Source organism: Salvelinus namaycush, chromosome 18 (assembly GCF_016432855.1).
Source record: "Salvelinus namaycush isolate Seneca chromosome 18, SaNama_1.0, whole genome shotgun sequence".
NCBI classification, from domain to species: Eukaryota; Metazoa; Chordata; class Actinopteri; order Salmoniformes; family Salmonidae; genus Salvelinus; species Salvelinus namaycush.
Window position 1 is genome coordinate 34,463,573 of NC_052324.1, and position 11,839 is coordinate 34,475,411.

The following is an 11,839-nucleotide window of genomic DNA, read 5'->3' on the forward strand; positions in this document are numbered from 1 at the left end:
ATGCTCTGAGGACGCGGCTGGGAATAATCAGCATTTCGCTGCACCTGCGATAACATCTGCAAAATATGTGTACGCGACCAATAAAATGTGATTTGACTTAGCTGATTCATCTTATCAACCAGCTATTTATTAGAATCAGTTGCACTAGATTAGGGTTGGACTGAAAACCTAGGAAGTAGCTCTACAGGAACAGGGTTGGAGAGCTCTGGTATAGACCAAGGCCTTGGAGTGGCTTGAAGACTATTGTCCACATCTGCTTGTACTCAACTGTGAAGGATTTCATGCAAACGTCAGTTATTATGCCTCTAAACATGGTTCCAATACATTCATTTTACAAAACAGAAACCAGACCTCTTAATTTAACTATTCACAATCCTCAAATAATCTGTGTATGCAACAGCCAACATTTCTGCTATGAGCTTAATTGCCTGAGAAGTGTTTACAGTTTAGAGTTTAAACAGCTGCTAAGAATATCCCAATGTTAGCTATGACAATCATGCACTGCTCTGTAATTTTCATGTTAGATTTGGCTCATTACTTCAATGTTAGCTGTTACTCTAGTTCAGAAAACATCCTTTACCGATAAAAAAACATATTTCTCCATCCAAATGAAATTATTTTGTGTCTGCCTTTCATAGATTTGCAAGTGAGGCATGCTGTGCTGTGCAGCATGCTGTGCTACGCTTTAAAGAGTGCAATTAAAAAGACTGCATCTGTAGGCTAATCTTAGAAGACGCTGGGAGCGTTTGACATTGCAGCAGACAGTGCAGGCGACTGCCTACTGGCTGAACTACAAAGAACCTTGCAACATAAATAACTACTCATTATTATGTGTAGATCAGTCAGTCACTCACAATTTACCCATGATACATTTCAGGTTTGATCCTCTCGAACACGGCCATTAACTTGTATTCAAGGAAAACCTGTCTCTCTGACAAACCCACTGCCCCTTTTTCTCCCCGAAAGCCCTTTTCCCTCAGAGTGAAGTAACCATATCCTAGAAAGTTACAGAACTTTGTGGAACAATTAAAACTATACATCAGTGGTTCTGAATCCTGGTCCTGGGGACCCAAAGGGGTGCACATTTTAGTTTTTGCCCTAGCACTACACACCTGATTCAAATCATCAACTCATCATCAATGCTTTAAGCTTTGAGGATTTGAATCAGGTGTGGAGAGCTAAGGAAGAAACTAAAATATGCACCCCTTTGGGTCCCCAGGACCAGGATTGAGAACCACGTCTGTACATCATGGGAAGATTTTACAAAGTTGACATTAACAGAGGGCAGACTTCCCCTTTGGCTTTAGTTGTGCTGTTGACTTGATCCCAGGGAATGTACTGAAGGCCCAGGCCCAGGCTCACAGTACTGCAGTGTTTTGATTGGTAAGTTGATCCCAGGGAATGTACTGAAGGCCCAGGCCCAGGCTCACAGTACTGCAGTGTTTTGATTGGTAAGTTGATCCCAGGGAATGTACTGAAGGCCCAGGCCCAGGCTCACAGTACTGCAGTGTTTTGATTGGTAAGTGCTTTTCCACATTTTGTCAAGTGAGACATGTTACAATCGTCAAGATGTCTTTAAATAATAGTACAAGAAAAATCCTTGTACATTTTAATGATGTTGGAATAATTTATTCACTTGGCAGTCATCCTAACCCAGTGTAATGCAATGACATTGTTTTACAATAAATATAATGTTTAAATAACACTTCACATTGAAGGTACAATAACAATGTGTGCTATGGCTGGATAAAAGGTTATTTGGATCACAGACTCCGTGGTAAAGGGGAATGTGTGTATGTTTTGAGAAGAGGGTGTGTGCTGTGTAAAATAGGCACATCTACTCTTAAGTGTCCTTCCCTAGTCTCTCCTCTTCATCTGGATTTGTGTGTGAACAGGTTAGGTGAGGATATAGACCAGTTCTTTGAGATTGGTATGAAGAGAAGGACATGGGGAGAGAGCCACTTTAGACTGTTAATGGAGCCAGGGTTCAGAAGAACAAGGCTTCACTCAATTGTACTCCAATTCTGTCCTAAGGACTGGGCGGAGCTGTCCATTTGGTGGCCTGCCATTGTTGTGCACGCCATTCGAAAGGTCAGAGGGCACAACAGATGGTGTGTCAGCAGGCTGGCACAATCTCCATGGAATCAATGTTGCTGGCCATCCTCTGCCTCAGGTGGTTGGCAAAATCCACTTGTGTCTGAGAGAGCACTTTGTTTATGATGGTCTTTGGGATCCAACCCTGTGAGGGAAAGAGACAGGTTGAAACAGGGAGAGGGACAGGGTGAAACAGGGAGAGAGACACAATGAAAAACAGTATCTAAGGGCTAGATTCAATCAGATTCGCGCTACCAGACTCCCACATAGCTGTTGTTATGACGGTGTCAGAAGTGGAATTCACAAGCGGCTTCCAGCGTTATACCTATCGCGGACATTGCCATAGGCAGGGTTGAGGAGTAACTGATTACATGTCATTTGAGTTTCATTATTTCTATATAGCCTACACTTATTCATTTTCAACTTCTAGCACAAGTGGAACGGGTGTGTCTTCGGGCCAATGACCACATCATCCGCTCACCGATAACGCAGTTACACCTCCGACATATCACCTAAATAAAAACAATGATCTGCTATGCAGGTACAGGTTATCGCAGGCTAACGCTGAACTGACTGAATCTAGGGCTCAGGGTTGTCAATACAACCATTATCACCCATAACCTTCAACCATCAAAGTTAGACAGTTACTGTGTTAAAAGGACAAACAGTATCTATGAGGCAATAAGTTCCAGAAAGGATTTGATGAAAATGCTTCTAGCAGAGGCTGAAAGTCAAACAATATAGTTACAGTTGTATCTGTCTAGCCATAGTGATGAGATGCATACCTCTTGGGGATGTCATTCGAAAACATAATGTTAACTTTCACTGCTATGCGGATGACACACAGCTGTACATTTCAATGAAACATGGTGAAGCCCCAAAATTGCCCTCGCTAGAAGCCTGTGTTTCAGACATAAGGAAGTGGATGGCTGAAAACTTTCTACGTTTAAACTCGGACAAAACAGAGATGCTTGTTCTAGGTCCCAAGAAACAAAGAGATCTTCTGTTAAATCTGACAATTAGTCTTGATGGTTGTACAGTCGTCTCAAATAAAACTGTGAAGGACCTCGGCGTTACTCTGGACCCTGATCTCTCTTTTGACGAACATACCAAGACTGTTTCAAGGACAGCTTTTTTTCCATCTACGTAACATTGCAAAAATCAAAAACTTTCTGTCCAAAAATGATGCAGAAAAATTAATCCATGCTTTTGTTACTTCTAGGTTAGACTATTGCAATGCTCTACTTTCCGGCTACCCGGATAAAGCACAAAATAAACTTCAGTTAGTGCTAAATATGGCTGCTAGAATCCTGACTAGAACCCAAAAGTTTGATCATATTACTCCAGTGCTAGCCTCTCTACACTGGCTTCCTGTTAAGGCAAGGGCTGATTTCAAGGTTTTACTGCTAACCTACAAAGCATTACATGGGCTTGCTCCTACCTATCTTTCCGATTTGGTCCTGCCGTACATACCTACACGTACGCTATGGTCACAAGACGCAGGCCTCCTAATTGTCCCTAGAATTTCTAAGCAAACAGCTGGAGGCAGGGCTTTTTCCTATAGAGCTCCATTTTTATGGAATGGTCTGCCTACCCATGTGCGAGACACAGACTCGGTCTCAACCTTTAAGTCTTTATTGAAGACTCATCTCTTCCGTGGGTCATATGATTGAGTGTATTCTGGCCCAGGAGTGTGAAGGTGAACGGAAAGGCTCTGGAGCAACAAACCGCCCTTGCTGTCTCTGCCTGGCCGGTTCCCCTCTCTCCACTGGGATTCTCTGCCTCTAACCCTATTACAGGGGCTGAGTCACTGGCTTATTGGTGCTCTTTCATGCCGTCCCTAGGAGGGGTGCGTCACTTGACTGGGTTGAGTCACTGACGTGATCTTCCTGTCTGGGTTGGCGCCCCCCCTTGGGTTGTGCCGTGGCGGAGATCTTGGTGGGCTATACTCGGCCTTGTCTCAGGATGGTAAGTTGGTGGTTGAAGATATCCCTCTAGTGGTGTGGGGGCTGTGCTTTGGCAAAGTGGGTGGGGTTATATCCTTCCTGTTTGGCCCTGTCCGGGGGTATCATCGGAGGGGGCCACAGTGTTTCCTGACCCCTCCTGTCTCAGCCTCCAGTATTTATGCTGCAGTAGTTTATGTGTCGGGGGGCTAGGGTCAGTTTGTGTGAATTTAAGTATGCTCTCTCTAATTCGCTCTTTCTTTCCCTCTCGGAGGAGGACCTGAGCACTAGGACCATGCCTCAGGACTACCTGGCATGATGACTCCTTGCTGTCCCCAGTCCACCTGGCCGTGCTGCTGCTCCAGTTTCAACTGTTCTGCCTGCGGCTATGGAACACTGACCTGTTCACCGGACGTGCTACCTGTCCCAGACCTGCTGTTTTCAACTCTCTAGAGACAGCAGGAGCGGTAGAGATACTCTTAATGATCGGCTATGAAAAGCAAACTGGTATTTATTCCTGAGGTGCTGACTTGCTGCACCCTCGACAACTACTGTGATTATTATTATTTGACCATGCTGGTCATTTATGAACATTTGAACATCTTGGCCATGTTCTGTTATAATTTCCACCCGGCACAGCCAGAAGAGGACTGGCCACCCCTCATAACCTAGGAAGAAACCTAGAGAGGAACCAGGCTTTGGCCTTTCTAGGGAGTTTTTCCTAGCCACCGTGCTTCCACACCTGCATTGCTTGCTGTTTGGGGTTTTAGGCAAGGTACATAAAAAAAATTCAAAACGTACAGTCAAAGTCCAGGAAGCACTTTGAGATATCAGCTGATGTAAGAAGGGCTATATAAAATAAATTTGATTTGATAATGGCCTTCTTACCTTTAAATCTATGCTTAATAACCAGGTGAACTTGGTCTTGTTTGGATCATCGGCACTGGGCCGCATCACTATACATGTTGGTCCGTTCTCCGCCCTGACAAGGTCAACAATACGGTGTAGAATATCAGTGTTAGTGTATGTTGAAGTCCAACATAATATTACAAATATTATTTTTCTATGATGTATTGTTAGTGATGGGGTCCAGACACCTCGTAGGTCACCATGGTCTCCTGACCTATCTTCTGGAAAATCTAGGGGCGGTGGAAGAGAGTCAAAAACCTACACTGTACAAAAATATAGAAACACAACATGTAAAGTGTTGGTTTCATGAGCTGAAATAAAACAATCCCAGAAGTGTTCCATACGCACAAAAAGCGTATTTCTCTCAAATGTTGTGCAAAAATGTGTTTACTTGCCTACTTAAATAAAGGTTAAATAAATAAAAAGTAAATATCCCTGTTAGTGACATCCCTGTTATGATCTTGTTGCAATCTGAAGCATATTCAGATGTCAAAAATCAGCACTGCAGCGCTCTCCCTGTCTTATGCCATGCCTTGATTGTATTACTGTTGATGATATCTGGAAATGTGCATGTACACCCTGGCCCATCTACTGTTGTAGCCCCAATTATGACTTGTGCTCTGATATCTGCTTCACTGATTTCTGCTCTCGTAAAAACCTGGGTTTTCTGCACGTTAACACCAGAAGCTTATTACATAAAATTGATCAATTGAAAGTGCGGGTTCACAGCTCCAATCCGGATGTGTTGGTCATTACTGAGACGTGGTTAAGGAAGAGTGTTTTGAATACTGATGTTAACCTTTCTGGTTATAACCTTTTTCGGCAAGACAGATCTTCCAAAGGTGGGGGAGTGGCATCTTTACCAAGGACCACCTTCAGTGCTCGGCTGTCTCCACCAAGTCTGTCCACAAACAATTTGATTTGCTCGTTTTAAGTATTAAACTTTCAAATAGCTCTTTGTTGACTGTTGCTGGGTGCTATCGTCCTCCATCAGCACCGGCCTGTACCCTACCTGCCCTAAGCTCTCTCCTGGCCCCTTACACGAAGTCTGAATTTGTCCTGCTAGGTGACCTAAACTGAGACATGCTTAAACCATCTGACCAAGTCCTAAAGCAATGGGACTCCCTAAATCTTTCCCAGATTATTACCAATCCCACAAAGTATGACTCCAAACACCCAGAAAAGGCTACTCTTCTTGATGTTATCCTCACAAATAATCCTGTTAGGTATCTGTCTGGTGTTTTCTGTAATGATTTTAGTGATCACTGTTTTACAGCCTGTGCTCGTAATGGCTGCTCAGTGAAACGACCAGTCCTGATTTGTCATAGACGCTTGCAAAAAACTTTAATGTGCAAGCCTTCCTTCATGAGCTGTGCTCTGTAAAATGGTCTAGAATCAGCTTGATCCTGATTCTTGGACCTTCTTTTTTAAATATTTTCAGTGGTATTGTTAACAAACACGCCCCCATAAAGAAAATTAGGATTAAAAACAGGTTCAGCCCATGGTTCGACCGTGATCTTGCAGAGTTACTCCACCTCAAGAATTGCATTTGGCGAAAGGCTCGGCACATGCATACTCAGGCTGACTGGATCTCGTTCAGGCAAATGAGAAATAAGTGCACTCAGGCTATCTGGAAGGCCAATGTTAGTTACTTTAAGGAGCAGTTGTCTCTCTGTGGGTCTAGCCCCAAGAAGTTCTGGAAAACGGTTAAAGACCTGGAGAATAAACCCTCCTCCTAACAGCTGCCCATGTCCCTTAAAGTTGATGATGTGGTTGTTACTGACAAGAAGCACATGGCTGAGCTCTTTAATCACCACTTCATTAAGTCAGGATTCCTATTTGACTCAGCCATGCCTCCTTGCCCATCCAACATTTCCTCATCTCCCACCCCTTCTACTGCGACTATCAACCGATGCTTCTCCCTCTTTTTCCCCTGCCTCGCTACAAAGTTTCTCCCTGCAGGCAGTCACTGACTCCAAGGTGCTAAAGGAGCTCCTGAATCTTGACCCTAAAATACATCTGGGTCAGATGGTTTAGACCCTTTCTTCTTTAAGGTTGCTGCCCCTATCATCTCCAAGCCTATCTCTGATCTTTTTAACCTGTCTCTCCTTTATGGGAAGGCTCCCATTGCTTGGAAGGCAGCCACGGTTCATCTTTAATTTAAAGGGGGAGATCAAGCTGATCATAACTGTTATAGGCCTATTTCTATTTTGCCCTGTTTATCAAAAGTGTTGGAAAAATTTGTAAGTAATCAACTGACTGGCTTTCTTGATGTCTATAGTATTCTCTCTGGTTTCCGCTCAGGTTATGGATGTGTCATTGCAACCTTAAAGGTCCTCAATGATGTCACCATTGCCCTTGATTATAAGCAATGTTGTGCTTATATTTTTATTGACTTGGACAAAGCTTTTGATACGGTAGACCATTCCATTCTTGTGGGCCAGCTAAGGAGTATTGGTGTCTCTGAGGGGTCTTTGGCCTGGTTTGCTAACTCCCGCTCTCAAAGAGTGCAGTGTATAAAGTCAGAAAACCTGCTGTCTCAGCCACTGCCTGTCACCAAGGGAGTACCCCAAGGCTCAATCCGAGGCCCCACGATCTTCTCAATTTACATCAACAACATAGCTCAGGCAGTAGGAAGCTCTCTCATCCATTTATATGCAGATGATACAGTCTTATACTCAGCTGGCCCCTCCCCAGATTTTGTGTTAAATGCTCTACAACAAAGCCTTCTTAATCCAACAACAAAGGTCATGTGGTTTCGTAAGAAGAATGCCCCTCTCCCCACAGGTGTGATTACTACCTCTGAGGGTTTTGAGCTTGAGGTAGTCACCTCATACAAGTACTTGGGAGTATGGCTAGACAGTACACTGTCCTTCTCTCAGCACATATCAAAGCAGCAGGCTAAAGTTAAATCTAGACTTGGTTTCCTCTATCGTAATCACTCCTTTTTCACCCCAGCTGCCAAACTAACCCTGATTCAGATGACCATCCTACCCATGCTAGATTACAGAGACATAATTTATAGATCGGCAGGTAAGGGTGCTCTTGAGCGGCTAGATGTTCTTTACCATTCGGCCATCAGATTTGCCACCAATCCTCCTTATAGGACACATCACTGCACTCTATACTCCTCTGTAAACTGGTCATCTCTGTATACCCGTCACAAGACCCACGGGTTGATGCTTATTTATAAAACCCTCTTAGGCCTCACTCCCCTATCTGAGATATCTACTGCAGCTCTCATCCTCCACCTGTTCTGCCAGTCACATTCTGTTAAAGGTCCCCAAATCACACACATCCCTAGGGCGCTCGTCTTTTCAGTTCGCTGCAGCTAGCGACTGGTACGAGCTGCAACAAACGCTCAAACTGGACAGTTTTATCTCAATCTCTTCATTCAAAGACTCAATCATGGACACTCTTACTGACAGTTGTGGCTGCTTTGTGTGATGTATTGTGGTCTCTACCTTCTTGCCCTTTGTGCTGTTGTCTGTGCCCAATAATGTTTGTACCATGTTTTGTGCTGCTACCATGTTGTGTTGCTACCATGTTGTTGTCATGTTGTGTTGCTACAATGCTGTGTTGTCATGTGTTGCTGCCTTGCTATGTTGTTGTCTTCGGTCTCTCTTGTTGTGATGTGTGTTTAGTCCTGTATTTATATATTTTTATTTTTAATCCCCCGTCCCCGCAGGAGGTCTTTTGTCTTTTGTTAGGCCGTCATTTTAAATAAGAATTTGTTCTTAACTGACTTTCCAAGTTAAATAAAGGTTAAATAAATTTAAAATTAAAAAGTGAGCATTTCACCTTTGCCAAGATAATCCATCCACCTGAAAGGTGTGGCATAAATAAACTGATTAAACAGCATGGTCATTATACAGGTGCTTGTGACAATAAAAGGCCACTCTAAAATGTGCAGTTTGTCACACAACAAAATGCCGCAATTGGCATGTTGACTGCAGGAATGTCCACCAGAGCTGTTGCCAGATAATTTCATGTTAATTTTCGCTACCATAAGCCGCCTCCAACATCGTTTTGGAGAATTTGGCAATAGGTTCAACCGGCCTCACAACCGTAGACCACGTGTATGGCGTTGTGTGGGCGAGCGCTGTGCTGATGTCAACGTTGTGAACAGAGTGCCCAATGGTGGCGGTGGGATTATGGTGTGGGCAGACATAAGCTACGGACAATGAACACGATTGTATTTTATTGATGGCAATTTGAATGCACAGAGATACCGTGAGATCTTGAGGCCCATTGTCGTGCCATTCATCCGCCGCCATCGCCTCATGTTTCAGCATGATAATGCACAGCCCCATGTCGCAACGATCTATACACAATTCCTGGAAGCTGAAAATGTCCCACAGACTTGTCACCCATTGAGCATGTTTGGGATGCTCTGGATCGACATGTAAGACAGCATGTTCCAGTTCCTGACAATATCCATTAACTTTGCACAGCCATTGAAGAAGAGTGAGATAACATTCCACAGGCCACAATCAACAGCCTGATCAATTCTATGCGAAGCAGATGTGTCGCACTGAATGAGGTAAATGGTGGTCACACCAGATACTGACTGGTTTTTTGATCCACGACCCTACTTTTTTTAAGTATCTGTGACCAACAGAAGCATATTTGTATTCCCAGACATGTGAAATCCATCGATTGGGACCTAATGAATTTATTTCAATTGACTGATTTCCTTCTACTGTAACTCGTTGCGTTTCTATTTTTGTTCAGTATATTCATTTCTTCAATGAGAGAATGCACATTTGGACTCTTACATTGAACAAAACAACCCAAAGTATGAGACGACTTCTAGTCAAATGCAATCAATTTCTCTTTTTGTATTGTGTATTGTTGTTTCCATTAAGCAGACACTTTTAATCCAAAGCGATTTACAGTGTAGTGCGTGCCTTGTTAATAGAAATGGTTGAAAAATGTTGATTGTCTCATCTTGACCTCTTTGACATTGGGGTTCCAGTCTCCCATCTGCTCCAGTCTCCCATCTGCTCCATTTCTCTCCACAGAGAAATAACCTTATCACTAGAGTTAGACTACAAAAAAACATTCCATTTGGGTGGACCAGAGACCCTATTAGGGTATATGTGAATGAGAGAAAGAAAACCAGGTAAGAAGTGTGTTTTGAGTGAGTGGACGGTGAGGACTGACTGGATTGTGAGCTCCTGCGGCGGACATGGCTGATCCAGTTGCAAGGGTCAGGGCCTGCTAGCATGTTCAACTCATGGTGAATGGCCACCATTGCATTCTTCCTCAAACCTGGGACAGGGAGAATAGGAGAAAGAGAAGACAGCTGTAGTACCAGCTAAACATCTATTATTGTTATACCAAATCATTCCATACAGTGGGGCAAAAAAGTATTTAGTCAGCCACCAATTGTGCAAGTTCTCCCACTTAAAAAGATGAGAGAGGCCTGTAATTTTCATCATAGGTACACTTCAACTATGACAGACAAAATGAGAAAAAAAAAATCCAGAAAATCACATTGTAGGATTTTTAATGAATTTATTTGCAAATTATGGTGGAAAATAAGTATTTGGTCAATAACAAAAGTTTATCTCAATACTTTGTTATATACCCTTTGTTGGCAATGACAGAGGTCAAACGTTTTCTGTAAGTCTTCACAAGGTTTTCACACACTGTTGCTGGTATTTTGGCCCATTCCTCCATGCAGATCTCCTCTAGAGCAGTGATGTTTTGGGGCTGTTGCTGGGCAACACGGACTTTCAACTCCCTCCAAAGATTTTATATGGGGTTGAGATCTGGAGACTGGCTAGGCCACTCCAGGACCTTGAAATGCTTTTGCAGAAAAACAGCCCCAAAGCATGATGTTTCCACCCCCATGCTTCACAGTAGGTATGGTGTTCTTTGGATGCAACTCAGCATTCTTTGTCCTCCAAACATGACGAGTTGAGTTTTTACCAAAAAGTTATATTTTGGTTTCATCTGACCATATGACATTCTCCCAATCTTCTTCTCGATCATCCAAATGCTCTCTAGCAAACTTCAGACGGGCCTGGACATGTACTGGCTTAAGCAGGGGGACACGTCTGGCACTGCAGGATTTGAGTCCCTGGCGGCGTAGTGTGTTACTGATGGTAGGCTTTGTTACTTTGGTCCCAGCTCTCTGCAGTCATTCACTAGGTCCCCCCGTGTGGTTCTGGGATTTTTGCTCACCGTTCTTGTGATCATTTTGACCCCACGGGGTGAGATCTTGCGTGGAGCCCCAGATCGAGGGAGATTATCAGTGGTCTTGTATGTCTTCCATTTCCTAATAATTGCTCCCACAGTTGATTTCTTCAAACCAAGCTGCTTACCTATTGCAGATTCAGTCTTCCCAGCCTGGTGCAGGTCTACAATTTTGTTTCTGGTGTCCTTTGACAGCTCTTTGGTCTTGGCCATAGTGGAGTTTGGAGTGTGACTGTTTGAGGTTGTGGACAGGTGTCTTTTATACTGATAACAAGTTCAAACAGGTGCCATTAATACAGGTAACGAGTGGAGGACAGAGGAGCCTCTTAAAGAAGTTACAGGTCTGTGAGAGCCAGAAATCTTGCTTGTTTGTAGGTGACCAAATACTTTTTTTTTTCTCTCATTTTGTCTGTCATAGTTGAAGTGTACCTATGATGAAAATTACAGGCCTCTCTCATCTTTTTAAGTGGGAGAACTTGCACAATTGGTGGCTGACTAAATACTTTTTGCCCCACTGTACATTCTTTGTAAAACACAACAGAAAATACAGTTTTAGAACACACTATGAACACAGGGCCACTGGACCGTGTAACACTAGCAGTCATTCACATACTCATTCACTAACCTGTCATGTTCCTCATATGTCGGTAGGAGATGCCAGCGCACAGTTTGAAAGTTGCAGGCAACAT

At 43.5% G+C, this 11,839-nt stretch overlaps 1 pseudogene; it reads right to left on the minus strand.

Annotated features, from left to right (window-relative positions):
• Nucleotides 1–2,116: 2,116 nt before the first annotated feature.
• On the minus strand, nucleotides 2,117–11,839 carry LOC120062926 (annotated as a pseudogene).